At 36.7% G+C, this 18,711-nt stretch overlaps 1 protein-coding gene across 3 annotated transcripts in view; it reads left to right on the top strand.

The window, feature by feature from the left end:
• The first annotated feature begins 3,261 nt into the window (after positions 1 to 3,261).
• LOC121654062 (serine/threonine-protein kinase PAK 3) overlaps positions 3,262 to 18,711 on the top strand; it is a 30,313-nt gene continuing 14,863 nt past the window's right edge. For 2 of the 3 annotated variants that reach the window (XM_042007919.1, XM_042007918.1), the window contains exons 1-2: positions 3,263 to 3,338; positions 4,846 to 5,168. The gene's annotated coding sequence lies outside the window, so the exon portion shown is untranslated. Of the gene's footprint in view, positions 3,339 to 4,845; positions 5,169 to 18,711 lie in introns of all 3 variants that reach the window. The other variant, XM_042007916.1, reaches the window with a different exon arrangement.

Below are 18,711 nucleotides of genomic sequence, written 5' to 3'. Positions count from 1 at the left end.
ACTGTGTTGTTTCTGTTAATGGAGTTTATGTTTGGCTTTGCTCAGCTGGTTAACAAATAGCACTCACTTCACAGTTCCAGAAATTGCAAAACATTCATAGATCTAATCACGGGTATCTCTACTAATGTACAAAATAGAATAAAGAATATTACTAGCTGTTTAATATCTGTGCTAATGTTTCAAGATGTTGTGTACATCCATTTATCACGTGTTGCAACCTAAGTTAGCATGCTAACATTAGTAGATTGCTAATGAGAATTAAGTAAAGACGGGAAAGTTTGTTTTGGGCAGTGGCCCCCTTTTCATCAACAACAATAATGTCATATTTTAGCTGGATCTGATCCAGTGATAGTAGCTCATTTTGTTGAAGTTTTAGATTTGGAAATTGGCACATTTTCCACAAGTGTCTCAAATTTGATTATGTGATACTGAATAAGATAACAGTCACCATATTACCTTTCAACATTTAGGCTCATTTACTTGGGCCAATTCTGGGACATCATACGGTCATAATTTCTGTTGACTTGCTAGATTTGGGCCATTAATGGGACAAACCGTTTAGATTACCATGATGGTGATGATTACAAATCAGTAGCCTCGTTAAATTTTTGCCAAATTTATATTTTTGCCAAATTGTGATATCTACCTGACTCCTAACGCTGATTCATCATGCATCATTGCTTGTAAAACCTAAAATATGACTTATGCAGTTGTGCTATTAGGTTAATATAATGTTACCAGTCACTTTGTGTCAGATATTAATATTTCTAGTATATTTTATGCTAATCCTTGACACAAATCTTGTAAAAACCAAAATGTTGACCTTTTTTTGCTCATTTGGTTTACATTTTAGTCTTATTGCAACATTGCCAGGCCAGTAACATGACTGAAAAGCCACTTGTGATTATGTTAGTAGTTCACATACTTTCCTTTTATATAGGTTTCATGTATGCCAGCATACATCAAACACAGTAAATAGTCATTTGCTGCAGGGGTGTAGGGGCTACACTGATGCCAAAAAAAAAAAACATTTTTATTGGTGAGTACCAATAAATTATGGTTTACACTAAAAAAGTCACCCATCCCTCATTTCTTTAAATTTTGCTTTCAAAGAGACAGACTATCTTAAAGTAATCTCATGTAATATTTCTCCATGCTTTCTGAAGGTCTGAAAGTTTTTTTCTTCAAACATTGTCCATTTTTTCTCTCATTTTCAGTCCAGGCCATGTTCCTGACCATTTCCACAGGAATGTGTTTTTGTTATGTCACTCAACACTGTCCTATGAACCATTCAAGCTTAAACAACCCCTCAGCTCCAGATAAAAACCAGTTCTGTGTCAACACATAATAGACAATTTAGGAAATAGCTGAGAGTGTTATACCATATACATTTTGTATTTCTATTCAGGTTTGCATATGTTTGAATAAATCTCTTATTTTCCATTTTCCAAGAACTAAGAGGTGGCACAAGAGTTTTGCACAGTACTGCACTTCATTTCGATGCCAGTTCGATTATTAGTCACACTTGTATGTTATGCAGATATGCAGAGACCCATTTTCCTCAACTGTGCCCACCACAGTTATAAATTCCAGACAGGGCTTATTACAAAATGTCACTGCAGAGATGTGCTCTGCCTCTAAGGATATTTATAGGATTCATTATATAAACCTGATCACTGACAGCAGCCTATGGATAGTAAATCAAGCTGCTCTGAAATGCAGCTGCAAGTTGTCCTGTCAGTGCCTGATTTCAGTTTTACTGCCAGGCAATAGGGAAGGATGTAGCTGGCACATTTTGGGCTAATTTAATTAAAAGTGGCAAATATTTAGAATAATCTTGAATGATTCAATGGAGCAGTGACTATGGAGAAGATATTGTGGTAGCAATGTCAGTATACAAGTATACATTCTCTTTTAGAAACTGGGTTAAAACAGGAGCATTATATGTGTGTAAGTAATATAATCATTTAGTCTTTATGGCATGCGTGTCTATATTAAAGTAATTTATGCTTCTTGTCTATTGTGACTCACAGTGAGGGAGCTGGTCTGGCATTACAACTTCAAAAGGGCACAGCAATGACATAATTACCATGAAAGAAACACACTGGTTCTTTAGACGAGTGTGCACCCTTTTTAATTGTTGTTGCCATCCAGATTGTTTCTTTCAGAGTAACTAATGCCCTTTCCTCCCACAGACCACACTAATATTAATCCAGGTGCAAGATTAATCCCTAGATCATCTGTTAAATCCAACTGAATCTACAAGAGGTAAAACATCTTCTTGTCAGAAGAACTGTCAACTGATACAGTGTGTAATGTTTCTTTGCTGGGTGGTGAGTCCAGATTCGTGGTGATAGTCCCGGTATAATCTCATTGTAACAGGACATTCACTCTTTAACTGATGGCATAAACACATTTGTCCAAAAAACACAACCTGCTTTTACTTAAATTAAAGAAAGGTTTTATTTGTCCATGTTTTGGACTTACAGCCAACAGCTGACTGGTCCAAAGTTTTTCTTTTGAATTGGCCTGTTGGGGTTGCCCCACTGTGATGGTGACTATTCATAATTGCTGTCACATGTACGGAAGTCAGAAGGATGGAAAATAATGAATTAGGATCTGCTGCTGTCTTAAATTCAGGGGAGGACTAGAAAGATCTTAGAAAGATCCAGTCCAAATGAGACTATCCAAAACTTGCTTTTTTTACGTTTACTTTGCTATAAAGCAAAATTTACTCACTGCTTCTGTGTAAGTGTAAAATGTTCTTATGTGCTCGATGTGACTCCAAATTAGGCATGGGTGTCTATACTTCGATATCAGCCAGTCAAAATATCGGATTAGATACTTATTTGAGTATTGAGATACCATACTGTTGACACAAAACATGTATTTGTTTTCACTTTTAAGACTTTTAGACAATAAAACTGCATGTGCAGCACAGCCACAGTGTATTCCTTCTGTGTCACATGATTATGGTAGCTGATAATGATGATGCTGCTCCTAGTGATGATGAGGTTTTGTTTTGATATTTTCCTGGTTTAAAGCAGGTTATTGCACTTTATGTTTTATTATTGTTATCATATTACAATTACATACATATACTTTTTATTTTCCATTTAATGAAATTGAATATTCTTATATTTATCTGTAGTTTAATAATTTTATCATTTTAAAAAGATATATTTATCCTTTTTTCTGTTTAGGGCTGCCCGGTGTTAGGACTGCAGCCTCACAGCAAGAGGGTCGCTGGTTCGAGCCTCAGCTGGGGGAGGTACAAACAGTGGTCTTTCTTTGTGGAATTTGTATGTTCTCCCTGTGTACAAGTGGGTTCTCTCCAGGTACTCTGGCTTCCTCCCACAGTCCAAAGACATGGATATTAGGTTATTTGGTCTCCCTAAATTCTTCCTAGGAGTGAGTGTGAGTGGTTGTTTGTCTCTCTGTGTTGGCCCTGTTATGGACTGACAACCTGTCCAGGGTGTACCATGCCTCTCACCTCCTAACTGCTGGGATGCGCTCCAGCTTCTCTGCGACCCTGAATTAGAATAAGCGGAATAAAAAAACGGAATAAAAAATGGATGGGTTTTTGTTTAATTTACTCATCAATATAATTATTATTTTAAAGACATTTCTTTTAGGTACTGATGTTCTTGAGTTAATTTATATTTCATATTGCCCTTGCAATAAAGAAATTAATGCACACGGATAAAATCGTGATTTTTCCATTTTAAAGAGCTAAGAAGTATTGATATCGCTATCGATGAAAAAATACCATAAGCTAATGAAAAATTTTGGTATCGCTCATCCCTAATCCAAATAGCAAATTATCCTCTCTGCTTTTAACTATTTGTGTAGAAACTGAACTAAACTTAGATTATTAAATACTAAATACTTGCCTTCAAATCTGGACTATTCTCAATTAAAAAAAAGAAGAAAAAAAAACTCCCAAGCTTTTTTGTTTCTATTTTAGACTACAGATTACTGAAGCTTACCAACATTTATTATTTGCCACAGTATTATTCAAATTATATATTTCAAAACCTCTTTTTTGTCTTAATATAATCAATATAGTTTAATATAGAATTTTTATTTTAGTTTATTCTACAGACCACAAAAACTACCTATTGACGTGGATAAAAGAAATTAAAATAACATTGTCTTGTTTTTATCTTCATGTTCTCCATTTGAGTTAACAGTCACAGAACAGCCATATTACTCTCCAACAAGGAATCGACATACAGGGGTTGTCAGGACAACCAGCCATGATTCACAGAGCTTCACATAGGCCTCCACCTTGGGCTAGAAGCCCTAGCCATGAGACTAAGCAGATGCTGGTGCAGTTAGCCAATCGCAGGTGAGGTAGAGGAAAAAGATGACATCATAGGCAAATGAGGGCAAACGCAGTGAGCATTTTGGTTGTTGTGTCCGCCTGCATATGAACCCACTTTTTTCTCCTGAAAAAAAAAAAGAAACTACAGCTGTTTCATACATACATAATATAGTTTTGTGAGAAATATTTGTTGTCTTTATTCTAAATTCAGAAATTTGTTTGTTCGGAAAAATAAAGCTGGACAATCCATCCATTACCGTCAATGAAACATTAAAACAAAAAGAACATATATCTCTTTCCGCTTTCGAAAGCAACAGAACATAATTTGTTACAGATACACAGCACCTTTGGTGCTATTAGGATTTTGCAGATTAAAGACTCTTCTTCTGAGACTGCTTTCCTTAGATGTGCAATTGTTGTTTCAGTTTTTATCAGCCTCCAGACACACTTGTAATATCAAAAGAAACACTCCTGAGCTGCACTTGTATTACTATCGTTCTTGCTTTCTCACTCTGCAGGTTTGGTCTGTTAACCAGAAAACCAACTGTGTCTGCCCGTTGGCTGCCTCCTCCCCTAGACCTGCTGCCTGCATTAATATTCAGCTGCTCAGCCAATCAGCAAAGTTGGGTGGATGACATCATGGGCTAGGGAACAGTGAGCAGCCAGTGAAGCATCCAGCCTGCCGAACAAGCCTGCTTTTAGGGTCAGGAACTGGTCTGACAAGAGAATGGCAATCCTGCCTTTAAACTATCACTAGGACTGTACGGCTGGCGATGCCTCTACCAGGAGTCCAGGCCCAAAGGCGAAACACGGACCAAGAGAATGTGAAGACATATTTCAGGTAATTCCCTCTCTGTGTAAGGCAATAAGGGATGTGGAGGGGGAGGCAGAAGAAGGAGGAGAGGAGAGAAGAGGATAGGAGGAGGTGGGGGAGGCCGTGTAGGGGTGCTTTGTAGCTTTTTTTTTTTCCCTTTCTCCATTCTGCATTCTGCCCTGCTAAGGAGGCATCTGTTTCATCAGCAGTCTGTCCGTGAGGGTGAAATGGAAATGGATGTCTGCATCAGATTTGCTGGATGTGTTTTTATATTATCATATACCATCCCCCTGCATCACATCATCTCTGTATTCTCTCCCTTGTGCCTCACAAATAGCATCCTTATTGATGAAGAGCTGTTAGAATCAATGGTGGCATTTGTACGGGTCTTGTGTGTGTGTGTGTGTGTATGTGTGTGTGTGTGTGTGTGTGTGTGTGTGTGTGTGTGTGTGTGTGTGTGTGTGTGTGTGTGTGTCAGTCCTGGAGAAATGCAGCAGCTGCAGTGAACACTGAAAGAAAAGGAAGCAGTTCTATTTTGGGGCCGTAAAGCCGGAGATGCTGGATGGGTCTGAGCTGTATATGCTGTGGATGGGAGGGTGATGGATGGTTAATATGCTGATGGATGTTCTTTTGTTATTTCTGCACCGCCTCACGTATTGCCTCTCTAGAGTGGGTTTCGTAAAGAAATGGCTTTCAGTAATCACACATACACACTCACGATAGAGACGTGATCCTCTGTGTCCTGGCTTTAACATGGTTGTGTTTAGCAGCTTCATGGCGGCTGTAGTGAGAGGGAGATATACAACATCTGGTCACCTGACTTCTTTGGGGATCGGAGTGGGGGTGGGGGCTGGTTCTGTGAAAGCTGAGCTGTTCTACCTCGGATTCTTCCATAGCCGTAATCGATGGAGGAGGATGGAAGAAGTGACTGCAGCACAAGCTGACTATGTGTCTCTCTATCACCTCTGCTTGTTGCAGTTGTGTTAGAGCTAACGTAGAACGAGTGGGAGATTTGGGAGATTCCTCTCCCAGGAAGCACAGTCATCCTGGGAGAAGCAAGGCCTGATAGGAGACCTGTTGTCTGGTGTGAAGGAGGGATGTTAGGGAGTCATGTCAGTGATTGAGGAATTGTGAGATGATTGTGGATGGGAATTGGGGGATGGGTTACTGAAGGTGCTACTCCCTGTGAACATTGGTCTGCTGTATTGATTTAGATTTGATGCTTGCCCATCTATTTAAAACTAAGCTGTCTGTCGAAACCTCCAACACCATGCTTTTCAAGCACTATATTTACTTTTACAGAAAAGAGACTAGGGCCACAATAGTAATCTAATGCAGTTTGCAGTCAGATGGCAGACAGATCAATCAATCTGAGGTGCTGTTATACAGCATTAGCAGAAGTAACTGGTGTTTAACAGATCTGTGAAGCTGGATAACTGTTTTCCACTGCTCACTGATATCAAGCTCCATATGCCAGCTGGATCAAATATTCATCACACCTTTATCCACAGTAGTTCATCACAAGAAAATGTACGTTTTCTACAATATCACTGTATGGTCTGATGTTGTGCTGCTTAACAGCAGTAAAAAGTGTTAATATTGTATATGTCTTAGTTGTTGTCTGTGTGTGTATGTTAAATGCACCTCTCATGTATCTCAACATACAGTATATGTCTAAGGTAAATTCTATTATCTTTTTTAAATTTAATTCAATTGCCTTGTAAAACTAAAAATCCTTCACTAAATGAGCTTGGAAAATTTGTGTAATCCACATTTTGCTCTATTTTTTGCATCATTTTCCAAGAATGCTTTTTGGACTTTTTCTTCTCCTTCAAGGCAATGTGGCATGTTACTTATTGTAACTAAATACTTTATTCTAGCTTGTGTTGTAAGCTACTTAATGAAAGGAGATGCATTGGGACCTTCTTATCACTTAACCATTTGGAGAAAGCAGTTGTAACATGTGTTTTTAAAATCCTTTCCTCCACATTTCAGCCTTGACTGTGCTGCATTTTGATTCAATACTGGTCAAAGAAAACAAATGAGAGGAGGGAAGATAATACTTTATTTATGCACTAAAGTAACATAAAACATAAAATATTTTTTTCTCTGAGCATTAACTTGCTGTTCTGGACCTCCCTGTGTTTTCCACTGGTCAGTGTAACCCAACACATGCAGCTTGTCTTACCTCACCTCAGCTAACAAAAGCAGTAGACTCAGAGCCTCATCTTGGCCCGTAGCCTGCTAACTGGCCTGCCTGAAATGTGATAGTTGCACACACAAAACACATACAAGGAGACCTCCATCTGTTAATGACCAAGTCTGGGTGAATTATGACACTATTGTAAAGTGGAGTTATTGTTCTGGACTCATGTTGACAGTTTACAGACAGTGGCCCCATATAAGGGGTGCTCGCATGTGTATGTGGGTATTTAAGGGCATAGAGTGGAGCAACAGTCTTGTGGTAGGTGTGTCAGAGCTACAGTCTGTGTGTCGTGGATTAGCATGTAGGATTGGAAGCCATCTGGCCATTTTGTCTCAGAAAGAGGAGGGGGAGTAAGTGAGAGAGATGGATGGAGAGAGACAGAGGAAACACTCACACACTGACACATTGACACAGCTCTCTGTAATCTCCCTACTTGATGTCTGTTGCTACTTAGAGTAGGTTTACTTGCATGTGTGACTATATATGTTTACGAGTTATCTGTCTGTGTACACTACAAATACTAACAGTCCTTTTGATTTCCACTGTTTCCGGTCAAGCAGAAATTGAAAATATAGTTCAGGATATACAGAAAACTGTCTTGGGATGGTTCAAAATTGCAAACAGTTCAACGAGTTAAAGCCTTTACAATATGATGGATATTCCAGATGAATGGAGAAAATAAAGGGAAGAAATGTTGCAGAGCAGGAACGGGGTTCAGAGATTAAGAATTTTCTCTCTATCTATAGTGTGCAGAGTGTTTCAGAATGGAGTATGAACCAGTAGAAGATGAAATGTAAATGTAAAAGACTTTCAGAAAATTAAAAGACTGCAGATTTTTACATTAGATTTACAGATCTTATGTAAGGTGACAAAATTCTCTGTTATAAATTGATGTTTGAACATTTGTATAATAAGCTGTATTTCCTGAGGTTGGATAATATATATACTGAGCGTAATCTCAGTTGAAGAATGACAGCAACATGTCTGATGTTTGGTAAAGAATTGACAGATAACATAATATATCTCAATGATTCTCAAAAACTGTATTAAATCAAAGTTTCAGTACAGCTCTTCTCATGACATTATAATGGTTTAATCATCTGCCAAAATAAACAACACATTTGAAAGGAAAACATCCAGAGAAATGTTCCCACCAAATAATCACTTTCTTTCACTTTCTTTTCTTGGCTACATAGAGGTAAAGCATTGTTGATTCACTTGTTGGTATAAATATTACACTACAACATCTACAAGCTTTCACTTGTCCATTGTAACCCTTTCAGCTGAGCTCTGGGCAGGTCTACCAGCTGGCAAGGCAGGAGAGGATCTACTGGATGGTCTCCAGTTGGCTCTTGACCATGCTCACTCAAGCTACACTGATTGACGTCCACCCACCCACACACACACACACACACACACACACACACACACATGATGGCACCTTAAAACCAACAATATAAAATCAGGAACTTACCTGCTGTAAAACATCAGGAGATAAGGGGTAAATGCAGCAGAAAACATGACAGCCACACTACTCAGAAAGCTGCATAGCCTGTTTTCTGTTAGTTTTTGTTTATTTTCTAACCATGTAAAATCAGTTTTATTATATAGTTATGGTAAGTTGTGTAAACTAAAATATTCAAACTAAATTTCTACCAAATGTGGATCATGATTGTGTGGCAGAGAGCTGAACTGCCTGCAGGGAACCTGTAGTGACTTTTTTTATTATTAAAATTCTCACTGGCCCTTAACCGATAGTACATTTATATTTTTTTTTTTTTTTTTATAAAATCACAGACTACATCCACCAGCATTGGGCATAACTATGTCAAACCTTTATCCAAAGTTTTGGATGTATGGTGTTGTACAATGTGTCAGCTATTGCTGCAACCTCAGGCTTATTCTCCCTCTGTTTCTATAAGCCTCCAGCAGCTATCAAATAAACCCTTATGCCATAACTACAATGGTTGGGTACAATGACATAGTTTTTCCATTAAGGAAAAAATTTAAAAAAAGAGAGGCATTTAAAACGCCTTATTGCAAAATGTTTGTTTTTTTGGTCTTTCAAAAGCTGGATAGATGATGTTGCTTGCATAAGCATACAGACCATTATCAGGCTTAAAGTTTCCATATTTGACTTATGTAAGTTGTTTGTTGGCCTTGTGACACTGAATTAGATTAAGCAGGTATAGATAATAGATTAATGAATGGAAGTTTTTATTGGATCAGGACTGGTCAAATTCTTCTCATAGACCTTGAGTTCATGACGCAGGTGTCAGGACTTCCAGGAATTTTTGTTATTGTTTGTCCTCCTTGTTTTTTTGTTTTTTTTTCTTTTCTTCTTTTTTTTTTCTTGGTGTTCAGAACTATTTTGCACTGCCTGGACAAGTCAAGTCTTTTTTCCTCAACTAATTCATCATTCTGACTTGGCATCAAGTTTGTCAGTGAGAGTGATCACTGATTGGCTGTCGAGGATCTTTAATGAGCTCTAACACTTTAACATAATATTGACTTTGTGTAAATTTTAATTAATAAAACTTAAGAGCAAATTAAAAAGCATAAATGGCGTTATGATATTTGAAAGCAAAATGCTGATTTTGGAGTAGTCTTTAAAACACGCTTAGCTTATCTAATTTTATCACAGAAGAAAATAAACTGTTTCAGTTATGTTTATTAATTTAAAGGACAACAAAAGTTCTGCAATGCAATGAATTTAAGAAGACAGACGAATAGACATTTGGTTGCAACAACACCAAATGTTTGAGTAACTTGTAGCCACTGTTTTATAGATTTGGAAAATAAAGTTATGTAATGTTCCTCAGTTCTGTGGTTAAGTGCCATGTAGGCTGACTGCCCAAAGGCACTTTTTTATGGTATTTTACACTCCCCTCTGGTTATAACGTTTTGATTTTGTTCAGTGAACATATTCAGCAAAGGGACAGTCAAACCATGCAGTGTTCAGCAAGCCAATTGTACAAATAGTCATATTTTAAGTTAAAACATACTTTTAGTTAAAATTCTGCAATGATAATGAGTTTGACTTTTAATAATTGTTTTTAAATTACAAGCCAGTTTTAAATGTCAGAACAAAATGAGCAGCGGTTTTGTCATTTCCAACCATTACCTTTCACTTTATGCCTTTAAATAAATGTTTTCACTTTGCTGCACTTTGCAGCGTTGCAACGTTCATGCAAAAATCTGGACTTATGAAATGAGTGTGTGTGTGTGTTTTTGAATAAATGCACATTAGAGAGCTGCACTGGAGCAGGTTTGCCAGAACTAAATATTAAATGTGAACTCTCAAGCCTCCCCAGCAGGGGAGTTTAGTAATAGATGATGCCTGGTAAAATGAGAGTCACTGTGGAGTATAGGCTGTGGGGATTAAATAGGTCTGAATTGTGGACTAACCTGTTTTTTTTCCTGCTTTGTTTTGAATATGGGGAACGTTATACCACAGCCTGTGAGCAGAGGTTTATTCAATAGAAAGTAAGCTGAGCAGGGAAAGATCGTGTGGCCAGACTGCTGAATTATGTGAAAATGATAGAGTATTTAGTTACTGATCAGAAAAAAAGCAGATTTTTGTTTGAATGCTTTGCCAGTCTTACTAGAATTGTGTTAATTAGTTATTCAATATACAGAGCTACTGTGAAATACTGGTCTATGTTACAGCAGAAATATTTAAAATGATAAGTTTTGAAACTGGTGTGAGTTTTATTAATACTTGGGGAAAACTAATAACTTAGTTTTATTAAAGTGTTTTTTTTTATAATTTGTGAATTTTCTTAATATAATAAAATAATACCACGATCAGTAGAAGAAATGTTTTGTTTTCAGGCTCTTTGTTTGACAAATAATCTTGATATTAATCTAAAATTTGAATCTGCAGCTGAATTTCTGAGAAATCTTGTGGGTCAGTTTGAATAAATATTTAAAGTGGAAGAAGAGCTATTACATTTATTTAGGTTGCCTTTGATAGTGTGTAATCATGCTCTAGTTGGCATATTATGAATGGGCTTTTATACCCACACATTTAAAAGATCTTAATGGTTATTCCCTGAGGCACGTGGATGTCTTAAAAATAGAATTTGAAAAATGTGTGTGTTTTTTTTTTTTTTTTGTTTTTAAAAGACTTGTGATTTTGATGATTAAAAATAATCAATTAGAGAAATGAATTCTTGATAAGTATGTAAGTCTTTGTTCAGTAATATGATGTCATTGACTATATTAACAAGGGCATATGGAATTCACAGCCTCAGACAATTATATATATATATATATATATATATATATATATATATATATATATATATATATATATATATATAGAGAGAGAGAGAGAGAGAGAGAGAGAGAGAGAGAGAGAGTTCATGAGGAATATATGAATATATGAAGAAAGAAGCGGGGAATCCTCTTTCATTTCTAAAACAAATACCTACCCTAGAATGTACAATAGTTGCTAGTGAAGCCCATACCTTAAAGAGTTCAAGCTGTCCAAAAGCCATAGGAGCTGCAACATGCTAGTGTTGTTATTGGCAGCTGTTTTGCAAAAGGTGAAACAAACTAAATATGTGGAACCATAGTTGGCAAAAAAATTATGACAAAAATTTTGGTTTGTACAAAATCAAAGTCACTAATATCAGCTTATGTACATTAGTAAGTACCTGTTTTTTCTAAATATGTGTGTGTGTATTTGTGTGTGTATGTGTGTGTGTGTATTTATATATGTATTTATTTCTGGCTCTGTAAGTTGAGTTCATAATATTGCCCTTTGTACCAAATACTGACTTTAGCTGAGCCAAACAAGATATTGCAGAGCAAACAGAAGAAAGATAATATGATCATTTGTAAGCTCTAGAAATGCTGTTATGCATTTTTTTAACCTTTAGGCTGAGCTAGGCTAGCTGTCAGTAGTAATGTGATGCCCTAAATAGAGGCGAAGTCATGACCAAGACTGAAATGTACAGAGTTGTGAGATTGAGGCCAGATTGAGGACATTCATGGAGGTGTGCTGTAATGGTGGAATGCAGAAAAGGCTCCAGAAATTGTACATGTTGCTTTCATGGTGGCTTAACGCAATGCACTGTATTTTCATTCTGCGGTGTAATGTTCTTGAAAGACAAAATAGTAATCTGAATCCGAATCTGAATTTAAGTGGGGAAACGCACTTCACTACATACTACACAGTAAAAATATAGGTCTGACAAAGAACAAAAGAAACCAGGAAATATTTATGCTGAGAGATCTAATAACAAAAGGCTGATGTGGTAATTAGCAAACCGAGGCTAGGTGTGTGGTGAAGCAGAAAAAAAGACTAACTGGGGAAAAGAGAGGAATTAAGATAATAAAATAAAACAACACAGAGCAACCAACCCAAAATCCACAAACTATGACAACTAAAAAGAATGTCCACTTTCCAAAAATAAACCTTTGCGGTGTTTAGCCCCAACCATGGTTTATCTCCAACCAAGCAGTACCTTTTTCTTGCTTTAAGATCAGCTTCATGCCAAGTGATGTTATTATCTAAGTCAGATAGTAAATGGCAAAGTTGAATTGTAAGACGTTTACAGACGTTTACCATGGCAACCTTTAAAATGGCAGTTGCATCGTACAAAGAATGTATTTTATCTCAAACCATAACTGTTTCAGCAAGTGTTACATTAGAGCATTTTTATTAATATTGATTGTATCTGAAACAGACGTTTTACAAACACCTGTTTGTTGTCATCTCTTTAAACTGCATTATTGTGTTAGTCCTTTTTGTTGCAACCCTTTCTCTTATTTCCACTACATGACACAAAATTGTAATTTCCCTCTGGGATAAATAATTTTTCATAACAATTTTTAACGATTTCATTGTTATGAACAATTGATTTATTGTTTTCATATCCACAGACAGAACCAAAGTAAAATTTAGGACAGCGTAGGCATATGCTTCATTTAATAAAGCCTTTCATTCTGTAGATGATGATAGAGCAAATCCATTACAGCAGCTCATGGGGCATAAACTAGCTAACATCAACTTCTGTAATCAGCAGCTCCATTAAGGTTTTGCAGGACCAAACTGCCAGTGACACCCAGACACAATCAAAATGGCAACCATGTTGACTGTCCAACGACAATCCAATATTTAGGCCCAGTACCCGTGTCTGACTACAGTAAAAAGAATAAACCACACAATGATTTAAAATTGTAAGCTGTTCTCTTAGATAAACAATTCAGATAGTAAATAAATCCAGCACTGCTCTCAATACCAAAATGAATGTAAAATATAATCTCTTTATAGGTTGAAATATAGGGGATCCTGTCTTTATTATTATTATTATTATTATTATTAATAATAATAATAATAATAATAATAATAATAATAATAATAATAATAATAATAATAATAATATTGATAATAATAATAATAATAATAAAGCGGTCAAATGAAACACTGCATGCAGCTAAAAATTTTAGGTTTGTGTTTTATCTACTTGACACTTTCTTCTTCTTCACGTGTTTTTTGCTGTTTTCTGTCACTCTCCTTATCACTTCACTTCTGTCATCATGGTCTTATCTCCGCTCTCCCATTGTGTTGATGAAGGATACCTTCACATGCTGACTAAAATCTTATTAAATCTCATTTTTGATGTGCTGATTGTTTATGATATATTTACACAGACTTTGGTAATTAGTCTGGTTTATAATAACTTCTGCTCAAAACACATTTTTTTTACCCTTTCAATTATTCTGTCAGTTACTGTTTTACTGACATGTTTTATGTGTTTTTTGTAAATACTGAGGCAAGTAACAAAAAATTTGAGAACCACTTAGCAGAATTACTATAACTACTTTTAAATCAATCCCTGTTCTTCATCAACCTGAACATATGAAATTACTATATCATATAACAGTTCATATGTTACTTAGAGACAGAGCAACACCTCACAGCCTTGCACAGAGGGAGAAAACATGCTCTTCAAGACAGCTGCATGCCTGCCTCAATTTCCTGCACTTAGTTTGCAGGACACTGTGAACCTGCTTTATTTTAGGTCCTGAACAGGACTGCAATCTGCAACACAAGTGCATCAGTCTTGTTTTAAATGGGCAGTGTAAAATGTGCTTTGATTTCTCAGCCTTAGAAAAAAATAAATACCATTTAAAAGGTTAAATGGTTTACTGTTTTATACAATTAGCTTTCATTTAGGTTAATCAATGTTAAAAACAAAATCTTTGTTCATGTTTCTTGAAATTTAATATATGAAGCTTGCCTTGCATCAGGCTTGAAAGGTAAAAGAGAATACAAATGTCTGAAACAAGCTCAAACAAGTTTTTAGCTATAACTCCATCACTTATATGCTGATTATAAAAAAAATCTAACACTCATGATGAAGTGAAAGTAATTTTTATACAAATCAAAAGCCAGCTCTTTTTAAACACACTTTTCTGGTCATTTTTTACTACTATAAGTAATACAAAGAAGAAGAAATTGTCACTGGAATTCCAGTTAAGTTCATCATTGAAGTTTGTGGCTCCTTTAGTTTTCTATATGGCAGCATTTATGTAGCATGGTGAACCCCAACAAATTCAGCATAATATGAAGTTAAAGGTATAGAAATAAAAATGTGGAAACTGGAAATGTGTGAGTGTGATATAGAAATCCCCTGAAAATCTGAGCCTCCCTTTGAATGAGCTTAATCAGATATTTTTACTTCGTGGCAGTTTATTGCAATTCAAAACATAGTCATCAATGTTTTCAAAAACTAAGTATGTAGTGTTCTCTAATTCAAAGACACTTTACATACTTTTCAACCTTTATTGTTAAGCTGCAGTGTTTTGTGACCTATTGGCAGATGTAGATATTACACTTCCTGTTGTAAGACATGTTGAATTCTGGATGTTATCCTGAAGGTATGCTGACTGTGTAAAACATTTTAACATCTGTTAAAAGTATTTAGGCCAGCTATTTGAGACATGGCTGGGTAAATATACAGTCGATTCCAAGGTGAGACCTTCAAAAAGTTGTTTCCAGACTGGTCTCTTAACCAAACGGACTATTACACAAACACTGTCTGCAGACAAAAATTTCATCATTGCTATTCAAGCATGGAAATTGTATCAATATCTAAATCAAAATTAAAATTTACTGGTTAGTTGTGCAGCAATGATGTAATAACAACTATGGTCTGGTAAAGTTTATACAATTTTCTAGATAAGGGTGTTATATGTTTGACCACATTAGGTTTCTATGTTGTGACTGTAAGTTAAATTTCCCTTTGAAAGGGAGTCTTCTTTGACAGAACACTGGATTCCTCCTCCTCCAGCCTGTATTTTAAATTAAATGGGATTGTGCAGCATCTGCAATGGGACTGGGTATTTTTTTCTGACCTTGAGAAGCCAACCATGTGAGAGGGTAGTAGCATATTGACATCTGTGTTTTGTCAACCCACACTCATTTGATGTCTATGTTTGTCGTCTCTTTTGGGTTTTTTGTCGTCTCTGTTGTGTTGTGTTGTGTTGTGTTGTGTTGTGTTGTGTTGTGTTGTGTTGTGTTGTGGGGGCTCATGAAAAACTCAACAGTGGTCAGAAAGAACTATCTGCACGTCATTAAGATAAAAGAGATAACAGTGGTGAACTGTGGCATTAGAGTATTCCTGCTTCATCCGTATGCTTTGGATGCCCTCGAACTGTCCATCCCATCCAAGTAATCAGCATCCTTCAAAGAAGCACAGCCAATGCTAAAGCCAAGTCAAACTGAGAGTAAGTCCTAATCAGGGGCATGAAGAGCCAAGCTTATGGAACCCTCCCCCCACTGCAGGGCCATTACTGGACTGCCATGGGCTCAAGATTAGAGTCTCTTCCTGTGTTAGCCATTTAAATTCAACATTAATGTTTGAAAGAGCTGAGAAAACCTGTCCTTCGTGAATCGTTAAATATTTTATGAAAGAGAAATATGAAAACACCCACAGTAATATCTAAGTCTAGCTGGTGTGTCTGTGATGCTTGTGTGCGTTTTGAGAAACTTTTACTTTCATATATCACTGTCAAAATCTGACATTGTACCTAAACATGCCAAGCATTGTAATTTCTGATTGATTTAGCAAAATATGAATCAGCTTATATTTGCTGTTTTACATTTAGATGCTGTTATAAATGACATGACTGTTTTCTCTGTTTACCAGAGCAGTTTGGCCTCATGAACATGTTCTCAGTTTCAGGCAAAAGTCACCTATGCAGTTGATTTATAATGTTCAGACTAGCCTGCATGTGTTTCAGAAAGAGGAGCTGCTTCTTTCAGGGACAGAGCACTCACTGCCTGTCAGTCTGCACAGTAAATAGGTCGGTGTTTTATGTGAGCGAATGTCTGGGCCTTCATGAATCTGCCATTTTTTGCCATCAAGCAACATAGTGGAGCTGCTGGGGTAGTCAGCAGGCAGGTGATCAACCAAACAGCCACATAGACACAAGGTTTAGAGATCTGTGATATAAGATTGCTTTCTTCATTGTGTATTACATTCTTCAGTTTCTGTAAAGGTTGTCAGTTTGAATCCTGCTACATCCTAGTCAGTCTGATGGTGTCTCTTTTAGTAAGGCACTTCACCCCCTTGCATCCAGCGTTGCTGGTGTATGAATGTACCTGCATGTTCAGTGGTGGTCAGAGAGGTCGTTGGCGTCGATTGGTGGCCACGTTTCCGTCAGTCTGCCCCACGGCAGATGTGGTTGGCTGCTAGCTTACCACCACCAGGTGTGAATGAGGAGTGAATGAATAATGGATCCAATATAAAGCAGTTTGGGTGAAACTATACGTCTTTTTCATAACTTTTGGGACGTGCTCGTATTCTGTAAATTGTCTTTATCTCAAATCTGATCGAAGTTTTTTCCAGCCCTGTCATAGCATTGTTTAACACTGATAAATAACTAGTTTTAAATTAAACTGTTAATAAAAAACATTTAGGTTATTGTCTGGATGGTGGAAACTGACAGCTCAAATATTACTCCAAGTGAGACACTTAAAGCAAAACTATCTTTTTAGCTTTTAAGACTATTCTTTTATTAAGTGTCCTCTTTTAGAATAGTGGAAAGAAAACAAGCTTTTCTGGTTGCTTTTTTTTCCCATCAACTTTTGCCCACATGAGCAATCCTGTGCAAATTTGCAAGTAGTGCAAATCATAGCTGGCATCTGTGGGAGGGTACAATTCCACCAGCCAGGTCCTAAAACTTTGCTGATCTACAACAAAAGTAACAACATTGAAGCAACTCACCTATAAAGCCTCCTTATAATCCATATATAATGTCATTATTTTCCGTACAATAATGGTCTTTTTTTCATAGACAAGGGTCTCAACAATCCAGTTCGGTGAAAGATTTAGCTCCAAAATGTGTTTCTTCTTTTTATTCAGGTCACCACTGCATCATTTCAAATAAGTTGCCAGCTATGCCTAATCTTTCACATACTCTCTTTTATTGGTCCAGCTGTGATTTAAACGCCCCTGACATAGTGGTCTAAAACCCTTCTTAGTTTTTGGGGAAAACCACTTTAGAAACACAGAATCTACAAAAGAGTCTACATTGCAAGAATGTCCATGACCCTGTCCTTCAAATCTTGAGCCAGGTGCAAACCAGCTTGTTGAGGACTGAGAAATCAAATAGCCAATCAAATGTTTAAAAATGAGGGCGTGCTGTGTGCATATGTAGCAGTGAGTAAGGAAAGCCCTGCTCCAAGCAAAATGGCTATGTGTAAGTATAACGTAAGCACTCAGTAGGGGATGTTTCAGGTTAAAACATTTAAGTTCTTATTAACATATGCCTAAATTGGCACTATGTCAGACCTCATCTTGTCCTATGAAATCCACAACATCCCAGCATGCCTTTCTGGTTTGACAGTGGTTTTGTCCATTATTCATTGTTTCCCTGTTGTGTCAACAGTGACATTCTTTTGTAAACAGCAGAGTTTTCCAAGTTAGCGACACACCCAAACTGCAACCTAACAGGACCTGTTTTCTGATGTTGTCTGGACTCTCATCTGGAACTCACCCAGCACAGCAGAAACCACCAACACAATATAGCCCTGCTATAAATATATCTCATAAAATCTTGGAAACATGCCATGCAGACACAGTAAAGTCATTTCGTATCTTCAGAAGCTGCATGGTTATTAAAATAGAGTAGGTGTCTTTCAGCTGAGATGGATCAAAATTTAACCTAACATTAGCTAGCCTCGTTGTCAGGAGTGAGTCACTTTTTTTATATAAATCTGTCCGAGGCGATGGTGTTGTGGGAGTTTTTTTGTGAATGCAACTGATGTAACTTCTATCTAAAATAGATACTGGAAAGATTCACTTCACTTCTGCCACATTTTTACTTTTTAGTGTGTCGTTTATG

Source organism: Melanotaenia boesemani, chromosome 15 (genome assembly GCF_017639745.1).
Source record: "Melanotaenia boesemani isolate fMelBoe1 chromosome 15, fMelBoe1.pri, whole genome shotgun sequence".
NCBI lineage: Eukaryota > Metazoa > Chordata > Actinopteri > Atheriniformes > Melanotaeniidae > Melanotaenia > Melanotaenia boesemani.
Note: the sequence above shows the minus strand (reverse complement) of the source record. Positions and strands in the feature narration are given on the sequence as shown.